Raw genomic sequence first — 7,207 nt, 5'->3', positions numbered from 1 at the left:
ATGGGGAATGACTGAACCTATGGTAGCATCTTAACGTAATAGGATATTTTTGTTTTGTAAGAAATGACAAAAGAGATGATTCCAAAGAATTCAAGGATGAATTGATGGACTGCAGTGAGAAGAACCAGGAGAACAATTTATACAAGTACAATAATACAGTAAAGGAAACTATTTGGAAAGTTTTGTTTTTGTTGTTGGGTTTGGTTTTTTTGAAAGCCTTATCACAGATGACTAGTGATGAAAATGTTATCCATTTCCTGAAAGAGAAGTGATGGGCACAAGGTGTAGAGGATACATACAGTTTTTAAAAAATAATAAACAGAGTCTCTCCCCAGACTCCTCCATGTTAGGGCTCTTAGGCCGCGCTGCCGCTGCCTCGGCCTCAGGCGCCCTTTGGGGCCTCGGCGCTTAGGCGCCGTTGCCCCCTGCCCAGACCTTGCTTCAGGCGGCTCCAGCCGCGCTCCAGTCGAGTGGGGACTATGCGGCCATGACGTCCCCCGCCACCAACAGCGGGGCGGCCAGCGGGCGCATTGTGGCTGTCATCGTGGCTGTGGTGGACGTGCAGTTCGATGAGGGCCTCCCTCCCATCCTCAACGCCCTGGAAGTGCAGGACAGGGAGACCAGGCTGGTTCTGGAGGTCGCCCAGCATCTGAGTGAGAGCACAGTCTGGACCATTGCTATGGATGGTACTTAAGGATTGGTGAGAGGGCAAATGGTCCTGGATTCTGGTGCCCCAATCAAAATTCCCATGGGGCCTGTGACGCTAGGAAGAATCATGAATGTGATTGAAGGGCCTATCGATGAAAGGGGGACAATCAAGACCAAACAGTTTGCTGCTATTCATGTTGAGGCTCCTGAGTTCATAGAGATGAGTGTGGAGCAAGAAATTCTGGTCACTGGCATCAAAGTTGTGGATCTTTTGGCCGCCTATACCAAGGGTGGCAAAATTGGTCTGTTTGGTGGTGCTGGTGTTGGTAAGACTGTTTATTATGGAGCTAATCAACAATATTGCCAAGGCCCATGGTGGTTATTCTGTGTTTGCTGGTCTTAGTAAATGGACCCGAGAATGCAATGACTTGTACCATGAGATGATTGAGTCTGGTGTCATTAATCTGAAGGATACCACTTCCAAGGTAGCCTTGGTATATGGACAGATGAATGAACCACCTGGTGCTCGGCCTTGGGTAGCTTTGACTGGCCTCACTGTGGCTGAATACTTCAGAGACCAAGAGGGTCAAGATGTACTGCTTTTCATTGATATTATCTTCCAATTCACTCAGGCTGGTTCAGAGGTGTCTGCTTTACTAGGTAGAATCCCCTCTGCTGTGGGTTACCAGCCCACCTTGGCCACTGATATGGGTACCATGCAGGAAAGAATTACCACAACCAAGAAGGGTTCTATCACCTCTGTGCAGGCCATCTATGTGCCTGCTGATGACTTGACTGACCCTGCTCCTGCCACCACCTTTGCCCACTTGGATGTTACCACTGTGCTGTCTCAGGCCATTGCTGAGCTGGGTATTTACCCTGTCGTGGATCCTCTGGACTCCACATCCCGAATCATGGATGCCAACATTGTTGGCAATGAACACTTTGATGTTGCCCATGGTGTGCAAAAGATTCTGCGGTACTATAAGTCACTCCAGGACACCATCGCTATCCTTGGTATGGACAAGTTGTCTGAAGAAGACAAGTTGACAGTGTCTCGGGCTCGGAAAATCCAGCGTCTCTTGTCACAGCCCTTCCAGGTTGCTGAAGTATTCACAGAACACATGGGGAAATTGGTACCCCTGAAAGAAACCATTAAGGGATTCCAACAGGTCTTGGCAGGTCAGTATGACCATCTCCCAGAGCAGGCCTTCTATATGGTAGGACCCATTGAAGAAGCTGTGACAAAAGCTGATAAGCTGGCTGAAGAGCACTCTGGAGGAGTCACCTTCATCTGCCACACATCCTTCGATTTCAGTTGTCTGAGCAAACTACACAAGAACTTTCATTGGAAAAACCGTGTATTGTCTGAAGAATATTTAAACTTTTGAATAAAATGTACATCTCACAGCCCAAAAAATAAAATAAAATAAAATAAACATTTTTATTTAAAGTTTTGACTTCCACATTCTATCCCTCTTTCCCTCCCTCCTCTACTCCCTCCCTGAGGCAGTAAGCAGATATAGGTTATACATGTGCAATTATGTAAAACATTCCCATATTAGTCGTTTTGTACAAGAAAACTTGAAAGGGGCAGCTAGATGGCCCAGTGAATAAAGCATTGGTCCTGGATTCAGAAGGACCTGAATTCAAATCTGACCTCAGATACTTGACACTAGCTGTGTGACTCTGGGTAAGTCACTTAACCCTCATTGCCCTGCAAAAAGAATAGAAAAGAAAAGAAAAAAAGAAAACTTAAATAAAAGGAAAAAATGAAAGAAAGTGGAAATAGCATGCTTCAGTCTGTGTTCAATCAATATCAGTTCTTTCTTTGGAGGGGATTGTCTGCTTTACCAGTCCTTTGGGATTGTCTTGGCTCATTGTATTGCTGAGAATAGTTGTCATTCATAGTTCTTCATCAAACAATATTGCTGTCACTATGCACAAAGTTCTCCTGGTGCTGCTCACTACACTATACATCAGTTCATATAAGTTTTTCCAGGCCTTTCTGAAATCATCCTGTTTGTAATTTCTTATAGCACAATAATATCCCATCCCAATTATATAACAGCTTGTTTAGCCATTCACCCAAGCTGGCCCCAGATTCAAAGAGTAAGGAAGAGCTGCCCATGGACAGAGGACTAACCCTGGTGATAAAGAATTGAGAGAAAAGAGTTTCTGCAGGTTTGGAGTTCGGGATGGCTTTGACCATCATGGATCCTGGAACTGGGGTCTTCGCACTTCTCTTTCCATGCCTTTGTACTGATCTAAGGGGGATCCCTTTGATTTCCAATTCTTAGCCACCACAAAAAGAGCTGCTAGGAATATGTTTGTATAAATAGGTCTTTTGGAGGCATACATTTTTTGTACGGATTCATTTTGTTACAAGATTTTGGAGGGTTTTTTTGTCCTTGAACTTGGTTAATTAAGGTTAGGTGGCAAGTGTGTGTGTGTGTAGATAAGGGGCAGAGGAAGAGGGCTGTTGTAACATGGGTTTTTTTTGTTTGTTTTTTGTGGGGCAATGAGGGTTAAGTGACTTGCCCCAGGTCACACAGCTAGTAAGTGTCAAGTGTCTGAAGTCAGATTTGAACTCAGGTCCTCTTGAATTCAGGGCCGGTGCTCTATCCACTGCACCACCTAGCTGCCCCCCATTGTAACATTTTAAAATGATAATTGTAACATTTCTAAATACACAGATAAGCACTGAAGGAAATTCAGAAGGAAGCACAAGCAGAAAAGTTTTTAAATTAACTGTAAAACATATTATACATATTATATTTTATTTATATAAAAACAAAAGTTTAAAATGAAGATTCAATTCATGCAGAATCCTCCTTTTGTGGTCTGCTGTCTGTATATGAATGCTCTCTTTTTTTGTCTTTAAGTTCAGAATTTTTTTTAAATTACAAGGAAAAAATCCCAAAGAATAAAATTGACTGCATTTTAACAAAGAGGAAAAGACTTAATAGGGATGTGGGTGTTATCTCTGAATAAACTGTCTGTTTATAGTCAGATCACTGATTCATCAGAGGTAAGATAAGAATTTATTTTAAAGAAGAAGAAGGAAACATAATTTTAAAAAGAAATGGTGTACAATTAAGAAGACTTAACCCTGAATAATTTAAACAAGCTATTGAAAGTGAAAAATGGATAGTGGTCAATGGAAATGATTGGTTCCAAATCAGATTATTTCCTATCTCCTCTCCCTTTCATGGCTCAATTCCTTGGGAAAGCCACCTCCAATTAATGCCTTTGCTTCTTCTCCTATCATTCTCTCTCTTTTTTTCAATCTTAATAGTATTTTATTTTTTCCTAGTAACATTTAAAGATAGTTTTGTTTTGTTTTTTTGGTTTTTGCGGGGCAATTGAGGTTAAGTGACTTGCCCAGGGTCTCACAGCTAGTAAGTGTTTAAGTGTCTAAGGCTGGATTTGAACTCAGGTCCTCCTGAATCCAGGGCCAGTGCTTTATCCACTGCGCCACCTAGCTGCCCCAATAGTTTTTTTTTAAGTAGTAAACATTTTTATTTATAGTTTGGGGTTCCAATTTTTATCCCTCCTTCCCTTCCTCCCATCACCCCTCCCTGATGCAGTGAGCAGTCAGATATGGGTTATACATGTATGATTATGTAAAACATTACCATATCCCAGTCATTGGGTGCTGCCTCCTCCAGGTAACATGTTGTTTTCTGGATCCAGTGCTCTTGGGCACCACAGTACTAGTCATGGGACCAATCTATGTCTGCTGGTTCTTTCTCAGATGAACACAGGCTCTTTCCAGAAGGTTCTTTGTGGTGTAGACTAGACTCAGCCCTCTCTAGGGGACAGGCATCTTCCAGTCTTTGCGTGTTTCACTGGCAAGTGTGGGAGCCTTTCACTCTTTTAATCAGCCTCTTCTCTCCCAAGGCAGAGGGTGGGGAGGAGAGCATGTGTTGGGGGAAGGTCTAAGGGGCAATTTCTAGGTATTGCTCCTTGGAATCATCCCCTCTGTTTGGTGAGTCACAAAAAACAAAACAACAACAACAACACAGAATGGACAGTGTTAGCCAATTTAGACAGACCTACCCCTGACTTCTCTCCATTCATCCAAATAACCCTTCTCAATGTCTTTACATCATTCTTCTTTTAAGACTCAGGGACTACAAGGCCTTTTCATGTTCCCATGTACATTTTTACTACCATTTTGTTACACTTTTCATGTCACACCCACTCTGGGATGCTCCCCCCAATTTGCACTCACCCTAGTATTGAGGTCCCCAGAAGGAATGAGTCTGCTCCTTTGGCTTCTGGGGTACCCTGTGTGTCTAGGCTCCTACTATTGTTTTGTTTGGTTGGTTGGTTTTGGGTTTTGCGGGGCAGTGAGGGTTAAGGGACTTGCCTAGGGTCACACAGCTAGTGTCAAGTGTCTGAGGCTGGATTTGAACTCAGGTCCTCCTGAATCCAAGGCCAGATAGCTGCTCCATCTCCTACTATTGTTGTTCAAAAGACTTTACCTCTGAGTTTTCCATGAATGATCAATCAGCCAATAGACTCAATCACATTTTAACAAAGCCATTTGCTAAGACAGCATAGTAAAAATAGTAGCTACTTGAACCCAGGATGACTTTCCCATCATCCATCCAGCATTCATGGGAGAATAGGCCCAACCTCAGACCTTGGTGTTAGTGAAACATACACACAGGGAACATGGCTTTGGAGATCCCCCTTAGATCAGTACAAAGGCATGGAAAGAGAAGTGCAAAGACCCCAGTTCCAGGATCCATGATGGTCAAAGCCCTCCCAAACTCCAAACCTGCAGAAGCTCTTTTCGCTCAATTCTTTTTCACCAGGGCTAGTCCTCTGTCCATGGGCAGCTCTTCTTCCTTACTCTTTGAATCTGGGGCCAGCTTTGATGGACCATCCTTGTCGATCTGTGTCCACCTGTAGTGCATGTGTCCCTGCCCCCTCACCTATGTCTGGAACTCTCTCAAACTGACTCTCCAACTGCTGGATGTGATTTTCCCCTCTGGATGAATAGCCCCACTGCTAGGTGCCATGGCTTTTGGGGGGAGGAGGGAAAATCCACAATCCTTCTCAAAAACAGGCTAGAAAATCACAGTTAGGTGGCACAGTGGAGAAAGCAGCGGCCCTGGATTCAGGAGGACCTGAGTTAAAATCTGGCCTCAGACACTTGACACTAAGTAGTTGTGTGACCCTGGGCAAGTCACTTAACCATTGTCCCACAAAAAAAGAAAGGAAGGAAGGAAGGAAGGAAGAAAGAAAGAAAGAAAGAAAGAAAGAAAGAAAGAAAGAAAGAAAGAAAGAAAGAAAGAAAGAAAGAAAGAAAGAAAGAAAGAAAGGAGGCCAAGAGCTGCAGTTCTCCCCCAAAGCTGGCTCTGTCTCTTGAACTGTACCAAACTATTGAACTGTCCAACTATTTCTAGCTATTTAAATCCTTCCTTGCCCCAAGGGGATAATTTTTCTTTTTGCTTGTACAATATCCAGGTTCCCTTTAATTCTATCACAGTAAACTCTTCTCAGCAATACAATGAAAAATGCTCTCCATATTCAGAAAAAGAACTTTGGAGTCTGAATGCAGATCAAAGCATACTATTTTCACTTTTGTTGTTGTTTTACTTCTTCTTTCTTGTGGTTTTTCCCTTTTGTTATGATTCTTCTCTCACAACATGACTAATGTGGAAATATGTTTAACATGATTGTAATGTATAACCTATATCAGATTGCTTGCTGGCTTTGGAATGGGGGAGGGAAGGGAGGAAGAAAATTTTGGAATTCAAAATCTTACAAAAGTGAATGTTGAAAACTATCTTTACATGTAATTGGGAAAAATACTATTTAAAAAATTCCATCACAGAAGGTGTTAATATTTCATAAAATTTCATAACACTTTGTTGACACATGAACATGTAGTCTGTGATTATCTCCTATAGCTACATCCACTGAGCTGGGGGTGGCAGGAAACCAAATCTCCCCACCCCCTGCCTTTCATTAGTAAATGTATATTCCACAGACCAATAATGGTAAAGCAATGCAACCGGACATACAGTCACATATAACAAATATAAGCATTGAAAGACAGCCATCACCACACAACATCCACCAACAATGAACAGGTACATGCAAATGAGCAGCAACCTAATCCAATAGCCCAGAGCATGTGTTAGTAATTGACAACACTGCATCTCTGGAACCCATAAAATATGGTGGGTGAGCATAACAGAAGATACTTCCAGGGAGAGGGAAGAATAATAATGAATTAACATAAAAAACAAAAAAATCCCCAGCAAAGGAACCAGGAAACAGTTCAGGAAGTAGCTTTGTCCTCTGCAATTGTGCCAATGTCCATAGGAGACACCATACATCCTCTGATAAGCTTAAACAACCAGGATGACATAGTTACAAAAATCCCAGAGTATGGGAACTGGGTCCTTTTCCAATCAATGAGAGGTATATGATGCCATGTTAGGCTGTTTTGGGGATCCTCCAATTCTTCTAATTAAAGATAGGGCAGCTACTTCTGTGTAACAGAGTTCCTCATGCCAATTAGAGCACCCCTCTGTCT

At 42.6% G+C, this 7,207-nt stretch overlaps 1 pseudogene; it reads left to right on the top strand.

The window, feature by feature from the left end:
- Positions 1 to 343: 343 nt before the first annotated feature.
- Positions 344 to 2,039, top strand: LOC122754559 (annotated as a pseudogene).
- Positions 2,040 to 7,207: the final 5,168 nt, after the last annotated feature.

This window comes from Dromiciops gliroides, chromosome 4 (assembly GCF_019393635.1).
Source record: "Dromiciops gliroides isolate mDroGli1 chromosome 4, mDroGli1.pri, whole genome shotgun sequence".
NCBI lineage: Eukaryota > Metazoa > Chordata > Mammalia > Microbiotheria > Microbiotheriidae > Dromiciops > Dromiciops gliroides.
This window is presented reverse-complemented; position numbering and strand designations above follow the sequence as displayed.